General features: G+C 44.7%; 1 long non-coding RNA gene across 1 annotated transcript; it reads left to right on the top strand.

Annotated features, from left to right (window-relative positions):
* Nucleotides 1–5721: 5721 nt before the first annotated feature.
* Nucleotides 5722–16030, top strand: LOC116972872. Its single transcript, XR_004411940.1, has 3 exons — nucleotides 5722–5733; nucleotides 7927–7928; nucleotides 15920–16030. It is a non-coding gene; the product is annotated as an uncharacterized LOC116972872 (long non-coding RNA).
* Nucleotides 16031–17863: the final 1833 nt, after the last annotated feature.

The following is a 17863-nucleotide window of genomic DNA, read 5'->3' as shown; positions in this document are numbered from 1 at the left end:
ATTCTGACGAGCGTTCAACGCACACTAACACTATCCTACACACACAAGGGACCATTTACAAATATACAAGCCAATTAGTCTACAAACCTGTGCATGAAGGAACTGCAGATGCTGGTTTAAGCCAAAGACAGACACAACATGCTGGAGTAACTGAGCGGGATAGGCAGCATCTCGGGAGAGAAGGAATGGGTGACATATCGGGTCGAGACATATCGGGTCAGTCTGAAGTAGGTCTCAACCCGAAACGTCCCCAATTTCCTTCTCTCCAGAGATGCTTCCTGTCTCGCTGAGTTACTCCAGCATTTTGTGTCTACCTTCAGCCTACAAAACTATACGTCTTTGGAGTGTGGAAGGAAACTGGAGCACCCGGAGAAAACCCGTGTAGGTCACAGGGAGAAAGTACAATCTCTGTACAGACAGCCCCCGCAGCCAGGGTCGGAACCCGGGACTGTGGCGCTGTGAGGCAGCAACTCTACTGAAACAAATAGTTGCTTCTTTGACTCAGCTATTACTGGCCCGGAATACCCAATAGTTGCTGTCATCCTGTCCAAATCTTTCGTTTCTGAAGGAAATTTTGCTTGAGTGGAATGAATGTAATTTTGTGAAAGGTTTGAAAGGTTTGTGAAGTGGCAGCTACTGAGAATAACTAACTACACACTTCTTGTCAGAGGGTAATGCATGAAATAAAATTAGAACAGAAATCAATGCTGAGTTGTCTGACACAGCGCTCACCATTCACAGTGACAAAAAGGCCAGTGAAGAGTGATAGATTATAGATTTTCTGTTGCTATTTGTCAAGTCAGTTTGGCAGAGTGCTTTAAAGATCTGTTAAAGGCTACAGAGCAACAAACTAAACGCAATGTTATCTTTGAATTAGAATATGGATCATGTGTGAATTATCAACATCATTCTTTGTTGATGAAAGCAGCTTTGATATCTTCCTGAACCAGTCAGTGCGCAAAAGGAAAGATATTGGGCTGCAACAGAGAATTGCCTTCCTTCTGATTTAATTGACAATGGAAATTTGAAAACGGACAATAGGTGCCGGAGTAGGCCATTCGGCCCTTCGAGCCAGCATCGCCATTCACTGTCATCATGGCTGATCATCCACACTCAGTACCCCGTTCCTGCCTTCTCCCCGTATCCCGTGACTCCGCTATCTTTAAGAGCTTTATCCAACTCTCTCTTGAAAGAAACATAGAAACATAGAAAGTAGGTACAGGAGGAGGCCATTCGGCCCTTCGAGCCAGCACCGCCATTCATAAAAACATAGACATAGAAACATAGAAAATAGGTGCAGGATTAGGCCATTCGGCCCTTCGAGTCTGCACCGCCATCCAATATGATCATGGCTGATCATCCAACTCAGTATCCTCTACCTGCCTTCTCTCCATACCCCCTGATCCCTTTAGCTACAAGGGCCACATCTAACTCCCTCTTAAATATAGCCAATGAACTGGCCTCAACTCCCTTCTGTGGCAGAGAATTCTAGAGATTCACCACTCTCTGTGTGAAAAATGTTTTTCTCATCTCGGTCCTAAAAGATTTCATTGCGATCATGGCTGATCGTCCCCAATCAATAACCCGTGCCTGCCTTCTCCCCATATCCCTTGACTCCACTAGCCCCTAGAGCTCTATCTAACTCTCCTTTAAATACATCCAGTGATTTGGCCTCCACTGCCATCTGTGTGGCAGGGAATTCCACAAATTCACAACTCTCTGGGTGAAAAAGTTTCTTCTCACCACAGTCTTAAATGGCCTCCCCTGTATTCTAAGAACGCATACAGAGAATTGGCCTCCACTGCCTTCTGGGGCAGAGAACACACTCTGACACAGTATGCCTGAGCATTTGTAGACGATAAACGTGAACAAACCCATCTCGTCACGGTGGCACAGCGGTAGAGTTGCTGCCTTACATCGATTACAGTGCCGGAGACCCGGGTTCGATCACGACTGCGAGTGCTTCCTGTACGGGGTTTGTACGTTCTCCCCCATGACCGCGTGGGTTTACACAGAGAACTTCGGTTTCCTCCCACACTCCAAAGACGTGCAGGTCTGTAGGTTAATTGGCTTGGTGTAAATGTAAAAATTGCCCCTAATGTGTGTGTGTGTGCGGGAATCGCTGATCGATGCGGACTCGCTGAATCTCGAAACTAAACCAAACTAAACTCAAAGTTATAAGCAGAAAAGTAGAATGTCAGCCTCAGAAGTACTATATACTCACTGGTGCATGCATGGAAAGAATTTGAGAAGAAATAAAGAAGTCAAATTCTGGCATTTGAAGATAATTCCTGTCCTCACTGCTAATAAATTCTTTAGCATGGTACACACTACTTTAAAGCAGAACCTTGAAAGCCAGTGGTTTTCTTCATTGTTATTCATCTCAGTTTAATTTAACCTCTAGGGGCTAGTGGAGTCAAGGGATATGGGGAGAAGGCAGGCACGGGTTATTGATAGGGGATGATTAGCCATGATCACAATGAATAGCGGTGCTGGCTCGAAGGGCCGAATGGCTTACTCCTGCACCTATTGTCTATGTTTCTAATTCCCATGTATACATTTTGTACGATACTTTACATCAGAAAACTAAAATGGAAAATAAAGCAAATGGGGCAGCCACGGTGGCGCAGTGGTAGAGCTGCTGCCTTAAGGGCCTGTCCCACTTTCACAACTTAATTCACAACCTCTGACGACCTTAAACGACCTAACAAAAATCAAGGTCGCAGTAGCCTACAACCTCCTACCACCTTCCACAACTATGTGTACGACCTCCTTCGACCACGTTGAAGACCTCCCACGACTATGTTGAAGACCTCCCCACGACTATGTTGAAGACCCCCCACGACTATGTTGAAGACCCCCCACGACTATGAAGAAGGCCTCCTTCGACCTCCTTCGACTATGTTGAAGACAGGCTTCGACCATGTATGTTCTACTGCTGTTTGCAGTAGCTCTTTTGCTTCAGCAGCCTTTCAAGGGGAAGAGCAAGGGTGAAGAGGAAGCACAAGAAGAGGTCTCAATGGGTGAATGGAGATGATGTGATGGACTGTCCCAGTATACCAGATGACTGGAAGAGAGTGGCGCTGGGCTTTGACAAAAGATGGAACTTTAAGCACACATGTGGGGCAGTGGATGGCAAGCATGCCATTCTTGTCCCTGTCCCTGTCCCCCTCATTTTCCTTATCGTACAGGATGGCATTCTGCTGGAACCATTCCTCAAGGTCCCCCTCCTGCTGCCTGGTGAAGGTGTAGGGCATAACCATCCTCCAGCCCTCCCTCACCACCAATGGGGCATCTGCCTCTGATGCTGTGTCAGACACAGGAGAAAGGGCCGCTTTGCTGCCTTCAAATGAGGCAGTGAAGGATGGGGTGGTGGTGGGGACATACACTACCACCCTGGTCTCCTCCTCCAGTGGTCTCTCATGCAGGGCTACCTCCTCCTGCACTATCACCTCCTGTGGCATCACCTCCTGCCACTCCTCCTCCTGGGTGGGCAACACCTGCATGGCAGGTTTTATTGAGGGTTGTGCCCTCCCCCTGCGCTGCTGCCGTTTTGGTGCCATCTCTAAAACACATCTCCTCTCCAAAAAAAACGCCGCGACCTATTTGATGCCACGAGTCCCTACGACAAGCTACGACCTACCTATGACCTCGTGACGACCATGCTGCGAGTATGAGTCAAGGGCAAACTCGGCAGAGGTCGTGAATTAGGTCGTGGAAGTGGGACAGGCCCTTTACAGTGCCAGAGACCCAAGTCCGATCCTGACCTCGGGTGCTGTCTGTACGGAGTTTGTCCGTTCTCCCCGTGACCCGCGTGGGTTTTCTCCAGGTGCACCAGTTTCTTCTCACATCCCAAAGACGTGCAGGTTTGTCGGTTAATTGGCTTCTGGTGTGTCTGGAATGGATGAGAAAGTAGGATAACATAGAACTAGTGGGAACAGTTGATCGCTGATCGGCGTGGACACGGTGGGCTGAGGGGATTCACACTGCATCTCTAAACTAAACTAAATGTCTGACCCATTCATTCTTCGCAGAGAAATATATGCGGTTGGCATTTGAGGTCCCTTTTTGTCAACCTTTCATCTTCTTCTCATCTCCAGCTTTTGTCCACTTGTCTGCCAATTGAACCCCTTCACATGTATCCATCAATCGCATGCCAGTCTTTGTTCCTCCCCACTTTAAAGTTTAGATTTTATTTATTTATTTATTTAAAAAAAAGAAAAGATACATATATATATTATTAATAGTGATGTACGATAATAATAATATAAGACATGAATAACATATTACTTTTCATGTACAACTTCTTATTTTTAATTTAATAGTAAAAAAAAAGGTAAGAAAAGCAAGAAATATAGAGAGAGAAAGTATTGTATAGCTCGAAAAAGAAAAGCAGCGGTGATGTGAACTAAGCAAAAAGAAAAAAGAATAGGAAAGAGAAAAGAGAGAAGAAAAAAAAAGAGAAAGGAATGGAAAGGGATATGCCTCCTTCATATCTTTACCCACCTCTCACCCGGTTCTGAAAGACTTAATTTCTAAGGTTGTGTTGTGTTGCACCACATGCTTGTAATAGATCGATAAATGGAGACCAAATCGTTAAGAATTGGTCTGATTTGCCTGATAGGACGAATCTCATATCTTCAAGGTGTAACATTTCCGTCATATTTGAGATCCACATTTTGAGCGTTGGTGTGGGTGCGTTTTTCCAGAATTTAAGTATACGTTTTTTTTTGCCGTTATTCAGCCATAATTAAGTAGAGATTTTTGAAACGTGGTCAGTTTAGATTTTAGAGCTACAGCATGGAAACAGGCCCTTCAGCCCACCGCGTCCGTGCCGACCAGCGGTCACGCCGTACACCGGCACTATCCCACACACACACCAGGGACAATTTACAAATTCACCGGAGTCAATTACAAAGTGAATTTACAGAAAACTCTGCTTTAAGTGTCGAATAGGTCAGGAGGACACATTATTGGCAACAATGCTGAATACAAGATTCAACTGTCAGCTCCTTACAAAGACAAACCTGTACGTCTTTGGAGCGTGGAAGGAAACCGGAGTACCCAAAGAAAACTCAAAAATGTCCGTCTGCTCCTGGGCCTGGCCAAGATGGCCATTCGCGGGACAACGCAGCGGGTAGTCGACGGCTGCACCGGGGATGACTGCCAGCCCCTTTTCCGGGCCTACGCCCGGTGCCCGCGTGTCCCTGGAGAGGGAACACGCGGAGTTCACGGGGACTCTGGAGGCCTTCCGTGAACGCTGGTCGTCGCGGGAAGTTGAATGTTTTGTTGATAAAATTGGCGTTATATTAATTTGATGATAAGTTTGTTTGTAAAACTGACACCATAGGCAGTCTTTGATTGTGTTAAAACTCAGTATGTTTATTTTTTATATTTTGAATAAAAGTATTTGTATAAGAAAAAAGAAAAAAAAGAAAAAAGAAAACTCAAGCAGTCACACGGAGAATGTACAAACTCCATTAAAGACAGCACCCTTGGTCAGTATTGAATAAGGTCTCTGGCGTTGTAAGGCAACAACTCTACCGCTGCCCCACCGTGCAACCCTCAAATATCATATTATAATCAAAAATAGTTCATAGTGCAATTCACAGGACCACAGTTCAACCAAAGACAGTTCCATAATTGCTCATAGTTGAGGTGAGTGTGTAAGAGACTGATAGTTGCTGTAAAGAATCAACTCTTGAACCTGCAGGAAACAGATTTCAGTTTCTTGTACCTTTTACCTGATGATAGGAATACAATGAGAGTATAGCCAGGGTGGTGTGGGTCTCTGATGATATTGGCTTCCTTTTTGAGGAACCTCTTCTTATAGATTCCTTTGATGGTGTGGAGGTCAGCACCAGTGTTAAACTGGGCAGTATGTAGTTTACACAAAAATGCTGGAGAAACTCAGCGGGTGCAGCAGCATCTATGGAGCGAAGGAAATAGGCGACGTTTCGGCCCGAAACGTCGCCTATTTCCTTCGCTCCATAGATGCTGCTGCACCCACTGAGTTTCTCCAGCATTTTTGTGTACCTTCGATCTTCCAGCATCTGCAGTTCCTTCTTGAACAGTATGTAGTTTAGTTTAGTTTAGAGATACAGCGCGGAAGCAGGCTCTTCGGCCCACTGAGTCCGCGCCGACCAACGATGCCCGCACACTAACATTATCCTACACACACTGCAGACAAGTTACATTCATACTAAGCCAATGAACCTACAAATAAGTTTGGAGTGTTGGAGGAATCTGGAGAAAACCCCACGTGGTCACGGGGAGAACATACACACCCCATGCAGACACTACCCGTTGTCAAGACTGGACCCGGGTCTCTGGTGCTGTAAGGCAGCAACTCTATCACTACACCACAGTAGGGCCAGGAGCATGCAAATATAAATGTGAAGGCCTAAAAGATCTATCAACCTAATGATTAATGCTAAGTACTGATGATAAGTCGATAGTCATAACTGATCTGTTGCTACTTATCCATCGATGTGAATTCCTTCAACAGCATGAATGACCTGATTCTTAATTAATATGTGTAGGAAGGAAATGCTGGTTTATACCGAAGATATAATGGGGTGGCATGGTGGTGCAGCGGTAGAGTTGCTGCCGTACAGCACCAGAGACCTGGGTTCGATCCTGACTACGAGTGCTGTCTGCACGGAGTTTGTACGTTCTCTGTGTGACCGCGTGGGTTTTCTCCCGGAGCTCCGGATTTATCCCACATGCCTAAAACGTGGGTTAATTGGTTTTGTTAAATTGTAAATTGTCCCTAGTGTGTGTAGGATTGCGTAAAGGTGCGGAGATGGCTGGTCGGCGCAGTATTGGTGGGTGATGTATCTGTTCCCGCACTGTTTCGCTGATCCAAACTGAACTAGAAAAACTAAATAGACGGAAATGTTGGAATACCTCAGCAGATTAGGCAGCATCTCTGGAGAAAAGATGACGTTTCGGGACGGGATCCTTCTTCAGAATGACGAAGCACAGAAAGCACCTTCGAACGTTCCAGGTGCGACAAAGGTTCACCTGTATCTCCTCCAACCTCATCTACTGCATCCGCTGCTCTAGATGTCAGCTGATTTACATCGGTGAGACCAAGCGTAGGTTGGGCGACCGTTTCGCCGAACACCTCCGCTCAGTCCGCAATAACCTACCTGACCTCCCGGTGGCTCAGCACTTCAACTCCCCCTCCCATTCCCAATCCGACCTCTCTGTCCTGGGTCTCCTCCATTGCCAGAGTGAGCAACAGCGGAAATTGGAGGAACAGCACCTCATATTCCGTCTGGGGTCCTTGCGTCCTTATGGCATCAACATTGAATTCTCCCAATTTGGCTAGCCCGTGCTGTCTCCTCCCCTTCCTTCACCCTCTAGCTGTCTCCTCCCACCCTCCCATCCGCCCGCCCTCGGGCTCCTCCTCCTCCTCCTCCCTTTTTCCTTCTTTCTTTCCCCACCCCCCATCAGTCTGAAGAAGGGTTTCGGCCCGAAACGTCGCCTATTTCCTTCGCTCCATAGATGCTGCTGCACCCGCTGAGTTTCCCCAGCAATTTTGTGTACCTTCGATATTCCAGCATCTGCAGTTCCCTTTTGAACACAAGCACCTTCGAACTTTCTTTTAAAAGCATTTTATCGGGATGCATCGCAGCACGGTTTGGGAACAGCTCCATCCAAGACCGCAAGAAATTGCAGCGAATTGTGGACGCAGCCCGGACCATCGCACAAACCAACCTCCCTTCCATTGACTCCATTTACACCTCATGCTACCTCGGCAAGGCCGGCAGCAGAATCAAGGACCAGTCGCACACTGGCTACTCCCTCTTCTCCCCTCTCCCATCAGGCAAAAGTGTGAAAACATACACCACTAGATTCAGGGACAGTTTCTTCCCAGCTGTTATCAGACAACTGAATCATCCTACCACAACCAGAGAGCAGTCCTGATCTATTATCTACCTAATTGGTGACCCTTGGACTGTCCTTGATCGGACCTTACTGGCTTTACCTTGCATTAAACGTTATTGCAAATGTAAACGGCTCGATTGTCATCGTGTATTGTCTTTCTGCTGGCTGGTTAGCACGCAACAAAAGCTTTTCACTGTACCTCGGTACACGTAACGATAAACTAAACTGAGCTAAACTGAAAGTAGAAATGGGAGGGAGGGGTGGAAAGAAAACTGGAGGCAAGAGAAAAGGCCAGAACAATTCGGGGCCGGCTACAGAAGACCTCAGGAAGGGTGGATTCCATAATGGCCCATTGTTGGCTGGGGAAGAGGTGATAACAAGAGGGGATACAAGGATGTGAACCGTGGAACTGGTCAAGCTCTGCATTTCTGCCAGAATGAGACCACATGCAAATTGGAGGAACGGCACCTCATATTTTGTTTGAGCAGCTTACAAACCCAATGGTTTGAACATTGATTTATCCACCTTCAAGTAACTCCTGCATTTCCTCCCCTCCCCTTCCATCTCCCCCCCCCCCCAGTTTCTCCACCCTAGTCTTCCTACCAGTTGGGGTCAAGGAAAGAGCGTTCACGTCGCGGCCCTGTTTCCACCAATCTTTCCACCACCACGCACAAGAAGCACGTGAAGCGCAAGACAGACACCATTGCACGCAGATGCCGAGAAGTGTGTTCAGCTCTGGCTGAACAACTTCTAATCTTATGTGTGGACTCGAAGAAGAAGAAGAAGTTCCTACCAGTTCCACTGTTCACTATAATGATACTAAAGGGCCTGTCCCACTTGATGATTTTTTTGCTGGCATCATTGACTGATGTATCAGGGCACTGAAAAATTTGCGGCGTAACACGGCATGATAGAAACATAGAAAATATGTGCAGGAGTAGGCCATTCGGCCCGTCGAGCCTGCACCGCCATTCAATATGATCATGGCTGATCATCCAACTCAGTATCCTGTACCTGCCTTCTCTCCATACCCCCTGATCCCTTTAGCCACAAGGGCCACATCTAACTCCCTCTTAGATATAGCCAATGAACTGGCCTCAACTACCTTCTGTGGCAGAGAATTCCAGAGATTCACCACTCTCTGTGTGAAAAATGTTTTTCTCATCTCGGTCCTAAAAGATTTCCCCCTTATCCTTAAACTGTGACCCCTAGTTCTGGACTTCCCCAACATCGGGAACAATCTTCCTGCATCTAGCCTGTCCAACCCCTTAAGAATTTTGTAAGTTTCTATAAGATCCCCCCTCTAAATTCTAGCGAGTACAAGCCGAGTCTATCCAGTCTTTCTTCATATGAAAGTCCTGACATCCCAGGAATCAGTCTGGTGAACCTTCTCTGTACTCCCTCTATGGCAAGAATGTCTTTCCTCAGATTTGGAGACCAAAACTGTACGCAATACTCCAGGTGACTCCAGGTCCAGATGACGTATTGACAAGCGGTGTTTTTTCAAGCGTCGCAACATTTTTTTCGTCGTCGCTGGATTTTGAAATGTTCAAAATAGTTTGGCGACACTGATATGACGCCGGCAGTCGCTGAAAAAATTACCAAGTGGGACAGGCCCTTAAGATATTGAATCAGCATCAAAATACAAAAACCTATTCATGTACACAGATAAGCACCTGCATGACAAAGACCTACTTATCGCCTTACATGTGCAATAGTCTTGATTAGCTTAAATCGACCGGTTAAATTTGACAAAGAGTGAAATGTCTCTCCCTTTTTACTGTGAGCGGCTTATTTTGTACCGTTTAATAGAGGGAAAGAAGTAAAGTGCTGCAAGCTTCATTTGGCAAAACCTCCTTCAACCAGAAAGGATTGCAAACTCCGCAGAAATAATTATTCATTCAGTAGTCATTAAACTGCAGAAAAGGATTACTGTGATGTTACTTGGACTGGAGGGTTTGAGTTATAAAGAGAGTAGGGATAGCTGTCTGAGAGGTGACCTTACAGAGGTTTGTAAAATCGTGAGGTGAGGTTCAGTTCAGTTTATTTGTCACGTGTACAGTGGAAAGATTGCTAACCAGTCAAAGACAATACATGATTACAATCAAGCTGTCTACAGCAAAGATCCTATAGCGGAGCTCTCCGCTATAAGATCTTTGGTCTACAGTGTACAGAGACATGATATAGGGAATAACGTTTAGTGCAAGGTAAAGTCCAGTAAAATCCGATTACAGGGTTTGAATGTCTCCAATGAGGTAGATAGTAGTTCAGCGCTGCTCTCTGGTTGTGGTAGGATAATTTAGTTACCTGATGACAGCTGGGAAGAAACTGTCCCTGCTTCTGGTGGAGTGCGCTTTCACACTTACATACCGTTTGCCCGATGGGAGAAGGTGAGAAGAGGGAGTGGCCAGAGTGCGACTCATCCTTGATTATGTTTCTGCCTTGCCGAGGCAGTGTGAGGTGTAAATGTAGTCGATGGAAGGGAGATTGGTTTGTGTGATGGCCTGGGTTGCATCCACAATTCGCTACAATCTTGTGCCAGGCCTGTTGCTGGGACTGAAGTGTTTGAGTATAAGGAGAGTATGGATAGATTTGGACTTTTTCTCCCTGGAACTTAGCAGTCCGAGGGATGACCTAGTGGACGTTTGTATAAATCGTGAGGGGACGGCCTAATGTGAATAGCCACAGATAAACACATGGAACTGCAGATGCTGATTTTCCTAAGAAGACACAAAGTGCCTCGGTACTTTGGAGTAACTCAGCGGGTCAGGCACCAACTCAGGAGAACATGGACAGGTAACTGGTCAAGATTCAGTCTGAAGAAACATAGAATCATAGAAAATAGATGCAGGAGTAGGCCATTCGGCCCTTCGAGCCAGCACTGCCATTCAATATGATCATGGTTGATTGTCCTGAATCAGTACACCTTTCCTGCATTATCCCCATATCCCTTGATTTCTTCAGCCCTAAGAGCTAAATCTGACTCTCTTGAAAACATCCAGTGAATTGACCTCCACTGCCCTCTGTGGCAGAGAATTCCACAGATTCACAACTCTCTGGGTGAAGATGTTTTTCCTCATCTCAGTCCTAAATGGCCGACCCCTTATTCTGAAACTGTGGCCCCTGGTTCTGGACTCCCCCAACATCGGGAACATTTTTCCTGCATCTAGCCTGTCCAATCCTTTTCTAATTTTATTTGTTTCTGTAAGATATCCTCTCATCCTTCTAAATTCCAGTGAATGCAAGCCCAGTCTACCCGTTCTTTCATCATATGAAGGGGTCCGACCCAAAACATAATCTATCCATGTTTTCCATGCTGCCTGACCCACTGAGTTACTCCAGCACTTTGTGTCCTTTTCCCCCCGCTGCCAAGGTAAATAGATCTTCCCTTCCCATGTTTCGTATAACCATATAACATATAACCATATAACAATTACAGCACGGAAACAGGCCATCTCGGCCCTACAAGTCCGCGCCGAACAATTTTTTTTTTTTTTCCCTTAGTCCCACCTGCCTGCACTCATACCATAACCCTCCATTCCCTTCTCATCCATATGCCTATCCAATTTATTCTTAAATGATACCAACGAACCTGCCGCCACCACTTCCACTGGAAGCTCATTCCACATCGCTACCACTCTCTGAGTAAATAAGTTCCCCCTCATGTTACCCCTAAACTTCTGTCCCTTAATTCTGAAGTCATGTCCTCTTGTTTGAATCTTCCCTATTCTCAAAGGGAAAAGCTTGATCACATCAACTCTGTCTATCCCTCTCATCATTTTAAAGACCTCTATCAAGTCCGAACCCTTCTTCAGATTGATAGAGATGGGGGTGGGGGGGGGGGGGGGGTGGTGCAAAGCCTGGCAAGAGATACGTCGGTACAGATGGGGAAGATTTTTAAGAACTAGGATAAGCGGAACGATAATACGTGATTACAATCGAGCCGTTTACAGTGTATACGTACAAGATAAGAGAATAACATTTAGTTTAGAGATACAGCGTGGAAACAGGCCCTTCGGCCCATCGGGTCCATGCCGACCAGCGATCCCTGCACATTAATACGAGGGACAATTTTTACATTTACACCAATCCAATCAACCTACAAACCTGTACACCTTTGGAGTGTGGGAGGAAACCGAAGATCTTGGAGAAATTCAATAAGGAATTGCAGATGCTGGATTAAACTGAAGATGGACACACAAAGCTGGAGTAACTCAGCGGGACAGTTACTCCAGGAGAAAAGGAATGGATGACGTTTCAGGTCGAGACTAATCTGAAGAAGGGTCTCGACCCGAAACACCACCCATTCCTTCTCTCCAGAGATGCTGCCTGTCCCGCTGAGTAACTCCAGGTTTTTGTGTCTATATTCAATTATCCTTGAGGAGCAGCCCAGATCAGTTCCGTGAACAGTTCGGGCGGCACAGTGCGGGAGGTGGGTTGATAGGCAGATGGTTAGACGAAGGCCAGAGGTAAAAGCAGAAGGTGTGAGACAGATTCAGTCCAGACTACGGCTACTGCCTGTGCGGAGTTTGTACGTTCTTCCTGTGACCACATGGGTTTTATCTGGGTGCTCCAGTTTCCTCTCACAGTCCAAAGACGTACAAGTTTGTAGGTTAATCGGTTTTGGTAAAATTGGTACATTGTCCCTAGTGTGCAGGATAGTGTTAGTGTATGGGGTGTTTGCTGGTCAGGGGATATGGGGAGAAGGCAGGAAAGGGGTACTGATTGGGGATGATCAGCCATGATCACATTGAATGGCAATGCTGGCTCGACGGGCCAAATGGCCTACTCCTGCACCTATTGTCTATTGTCTATTGGCATGGATTCAGTGGGCTGAAGGGCCTGTTTCCACACTCTATCTCTGAAGCCTAAAGTAAAGTCTAAAGTATTTGCCAGCTTTTAATAGATCGGCAGTCACTTAGGGATGAGCACATGCTGGGATGATTAGAGGGTGCTTGACCAAGCACTGATGTTCATGAGTTCACAGCAACCGTCAGTAGAAAATAACTGTTTTCATTAATGAAGAGGTTAGACCCTGAAATGTGACATCTGAAATGTGAAGGTGTTTAATTGTATGTTTTGATGGGTGTGAGCCATCAGGGAGCACAAGATCTTTCCCAGTTACAATCACTGCTGCTTAGATTATAGATCATACAACGTACAGCACAGGAACAGGCCTTTCGGCCCACAATGTATGTGCTAAACATGATGCCAAGACCATCTCTTATCTAAAGTTAAGTTTTCTAGATACAGCGCAGAAACAGGCCCTTCGGCCCACCGATTCGGTGCCAATCAGTGATCCACGTGGGCCCACGGCAGAAGCGTCCACGTGGCAGGGCTGGAAACTGGAAGTATCCCGAGCTAACTCTGCTACCACCATCACCTACTGCGACAAGTGATGGCTTCCACTGATTGTCGCCGGAAGCTTGCGTCCTTTTCAGGACAGACGATGACAGCGAGGCCAACATTTGTAACAAGATGGACAAGAAAAGAAGAAGAATAAGTGATCCCTGTTACAGTAACACTATTATATAAACACCAAAGCCAATTAATCTACAAACCTTTAAGTCTTTGGAGTGTGGGAGGAAACAGGAGCACCCGGAGAAAACCCATGCAGGTCACGGGGAGAACGTACAAACTCCGTACAGACCGCACCCGTGGTCAGCAACAGACTGGTTCCACCAAGATGCAGGACAGAATGCCACAAGAGATCCTTCTTCCCTGTGGCTATCAAATGGTACAACTCCTCCCCCCTCCTGTCCTGGGGTAGACTGACTCCACTCTCTCCCCTCACCCTCCCCCCCTTCCCCCCCCCCCTCACCCTCCCCCAATCTTTGCACATCCAGAATCATTTCCACTCGTCACTGTAATTTCATGCTTCATATATCTTGTGTTTTTATGACTGTTGGCAGATCAATTTCCCTCCTATCGTATATGCCCTGAACTCTATGTTTTTGTTATATTGTTTACAGTGTACTATGTTTACATATTCTGTTGTGCTGCAGCTATTAAGAATTTCATTGTTCGGTTTGAGACATTTGTCAATAAAAAACGCTTGACTCATGTGATAGCCACACACCTTATTAATAACACGGATAATATGTATCATTAATAAGCAGTTAGTTCAAATATTTACATGCCATTTTCGACAATGATGCATGATTCAGCAACGCAGCATAACCCTTAAGGTACAACCAGGGTTAACTGACACATTTCAACTGCTTTTCTTGCCTTCTCAAGTAGAGATATTATTAATTAACACAGCCTATCTTAATGACCAAATTCCAAACCAGGCATTGATCAAATAAATGGACTTCCCTCAAGCATTCTGAACGCAGGTTGGAAAAAAACGTCTTCACGTGGGTGGCATGGTGGCGCAGAGGTAGAGTTGCTGCCTTACAGCGCTAGAGGCCCGGGTTCCATCCTGACTACAGGTGCTTGGCTGTAAGTTCTCCCCATGACATGCGTGGGATTTCTCCGAGATCATCGGTTTCCTCCCACACTCCAAAGATGTACAGGTTTGTAGATTATCTAGCTTGGTGCAAATGTAAAATTGTGTAGGATAGTGTTAGTGTGCAGGTGATAAGGCCGAATTAAGTTAAAAATATAGGAAGATATTAAAATGGTTCCTGGGCTAGCTTACAGCTTATATTTAGTGCCAAATTAGGCTTTTCTCCAGTAGATTAATACAGAAAGGCATTTGTCTCCCAGGTGACGAGAGAGGAACCAGAGAAGTAGCTAGATCTCTTTGATGTATTTGAAAAGTAAAATGTCGTATACCAAGTGTCCTATGTTTATGAGGGAGGAGGTGACGAGAGAGGAACCAGAGAAGTAGCTAGATCTCTTTGATGTATTTGAGAGGTAAAATGCCATATCAAAAGGCCTATGTTTTTAATATGTCTTGTACCATGTGACAAAATGCCTTTGATGTGATGCATTCTGTAGAAACCTTTATTTTCCTGTACCCCTGACCATGACTAATGTCTGTGGAATGTGCTAAGGTGACAAAAAAACACTATATAATACAATGTAATTCTGTTGTTCAGAGAAGTGGACTGAGGACAGTGAAGTGTCTACATTGGTCACTTGACTGGAGTTCTCCCTCCCTTCCATCGGCTGATAATAAGTAAAGTTTTGAACTGGTCTACCAAACAGTTTGTGTGTTGTCTGTTTACTAAGAAGCGAACCTGTTTAGTTGTTATAAAAGTAACTTTTTCACAGGGATCAAGTCAAGTCAAGTAAACTTTTTGTCACATACACATACAAGATGTACAGTGAAATGAAAGTGGCAATGCCACTTTGATCACTGGTCGGCATGGACTCAGTGGGCCGAAGGGCCTGTTTCCGCCCGGTGACTCTAAACTAAACTAACCTAAACTAATGTGATCTTTATTAAAATTATTTTTGCTTTGTTAGTCATAGGGTCACAGGATAGGAAAAGGCTCTTTGGCCCAACTCATCCATGCCAAACAAGATGTTCCATTTAAGCTAATGCCCTTTGCTCGTTTTTGATCCATATCCCTCCAAACTTTCCTATCCATGAACTTGTCCAAATGCCATTTAATTGTTGTTATAGTACCTGCCTCAACCACCTCCTCTGGCAGCTCATTCCATGAACCCATCACCTGCTGAAAGAAAAAGTTGTCCCTCAGGTTCCTATTAAGTCTTTCCCCTCTCACCTTAAACCTATGTCCCCTTGGTCTCGATTCCCCTGCCCTGGATAAAAGACTGCATTCACCTTATCTATTCCCCTCATGATCTTATACACCACTGTAAGATCACCTCTCATCCTCCTTTGCTGTAAGGAATAAAGTCCTAGCCTGCTCAACCTCTCCCTATAGCTCAGGCCCTCAACATTCAGGCTGACAGAGTCAGATATCAAATCTGATTTCACCACAGGTTCTAAATCGTCATAAGTGATGTAGCAGCCATTATGCTTAAGTTAGTATATTATAGCCATGTCTAGACATTTCTAGTTTTATCTTTTTTGGTCTGCTTGTGGGTGGGATTTGATACGTGGTAGGGTCAAGACAAGTCACTTTTATATCTATATCACATTTAAAAAACAACTCTCATTGGCCAAAGTGTTTTACATTGGTGGAGGTACTAACGTTATATAACATTGGTTCATAGAGTGTGTCTATGTCTGAGGATGCTGGCGATGCCACAGAGATTGAGATTCAGTTTAGCCTCGAGCGATGGTGGGGACAACAGTTTGTTTACAACACAAGACGCCACACTCTCACATGACTCTATTTGACACGATACGGATGAAACAGTTAGTAAGGACAAAAAGTTATATAAGCATTTATTTGTTTTGTATTACTTCAATAAAAGGCCAATTCATCAAGAAACTACGACTGGAAGATTTGCTTTTGCTATCTGTTAGTGCAAGAGCTATATCTCCACCACATCCCCGAGTGGTAATGGCAATCAAAGTTTGGACATTGGAAGGTTAAGAAATTCCCATTACAAGTGATACGAGCAGAATTAGGCGATTTGGCCGATCAGGTCTACTCCGCCATTCAATCATGGCTGATCTATATCTCCCTCCTAACCCCATTCTCCTGCCTTCTCCCCGTAAATCCTGACACCTGTACTAATCAGGAATCTATCTATCTCTGCCTTAAAATTATCCAGTGACTTGCGCTCCACAACCTTCTGTGGCAAAGAATTACACAGATTCACCACCCTCTGACTAAATACATTTCTCCTCATCTCCTGCTTCAAGGAATGATCTTTAATTCTGAGGCTGTGACCTCTGGTCTTAGACTCTCCCACTAATGGAAACATCCTCTCAACATCCACTCTATCCAAGCCTTTTACTATTCGCCTGACAAATAATATAAATGCCTGACTAATGTACACGAGTGCGTGTTTGAGAAACCAGTGGGATATAATTTCCTGCCACCGCAAGATTGTAAGGATCTCTCCTCAGGTGTGAGATGGGTTTGCAACCGAAGGGCCCTTCTGCCCACAGGAAAACGCTACAGCTCCATCAAAACATGCACCACAAGACTAACAAACAGTTTCTATCCTCAGGCCATTACCACACTGAACTGAACATCTGCACTGAAAGCATCCACCCTCCAATAGTCAATATTTATACTGTACAATACCTACCTTTGTGCAATACTGATATAATCATTTATAATATTTATTTTTAATTTTATAATTCTGTGCAATGTCTATATTCTGACAATGACTTTCTGAGTGCATTATGTTATATTCTGGTGAGGGTGCATACGTAGAGATAATGTGTATGCGTGTGTGAATCTGTCACAGTATGTGCACATGAGTGTATGAACAGTTTTTATTTTTCTCACTTTTGTTGCTGTTATTTTTTCTAGATATAGGGTCTCCGACATTTCCACAATCCACATTTTAATTGTGGGGGTTGTAGGGCCTTTCCAAAATTTTAATATTAATTTTTTCCCGGTTATTATACTGTAGTCGAGGAAATTTCTTTGGCTTGTTGTGAGTGTTAAACTTTGCTCTGATATTCCAAGTATTATTAATTTTGAGTTTGGATCCAGTTTTGTATTAATAACTTCTGAAATTATTTCAAAAATATCAGTCCAGAAATGTTTAATTTTTATACAATTTGCAAACGTATGTGTTAAATTAGCATCTAGATGTAGACATTTATCACAAATAGGAGAGATTTGTGGGAAGATTCTATTTAGTTTTATTTTAGAGTAGTGTAATCTATATATGACTTTAAATTTTATTAAAGCATATCTGGCATTTAACGAACATTGATGTATATGTTGTAAACTTTCGTCCCACAAATCTTTCGTTATAGGATGACCTAATTCATTTTCCCATGTGTGCTGTTATTTTATTGTTATTTTTCAACTTGTACATTTGAGCTCCGCTCAGGCAGTGTGCCTGAATTTAGTTGTATGCACCACAACAACTACAATAAAGTAATAATTTAACATAACACAACATCAGTAACATGTGC

Source organism: Amblyraja radiata, chromosome 5 (genome assembly GCF_010909765.2).
Source record: "Amblyraja radiata isolate CabotCenter1 chromosome 5, sAmbRad1.1.pri, whole genome shotgun sequence".
In the NCBI taxonomy this organism is placed as follows: domain Eukaryota; kingdom Metazoa; phylum Chordata; class Chondrichthyes; order Rajiformes; family Rajidae; genus Amblyraja; species Amblyraja radiata.
Note: the sequence above shows the minus strand (reverse complement) of the source record. Positions and strands in the feature narration are given on the sequence as shown.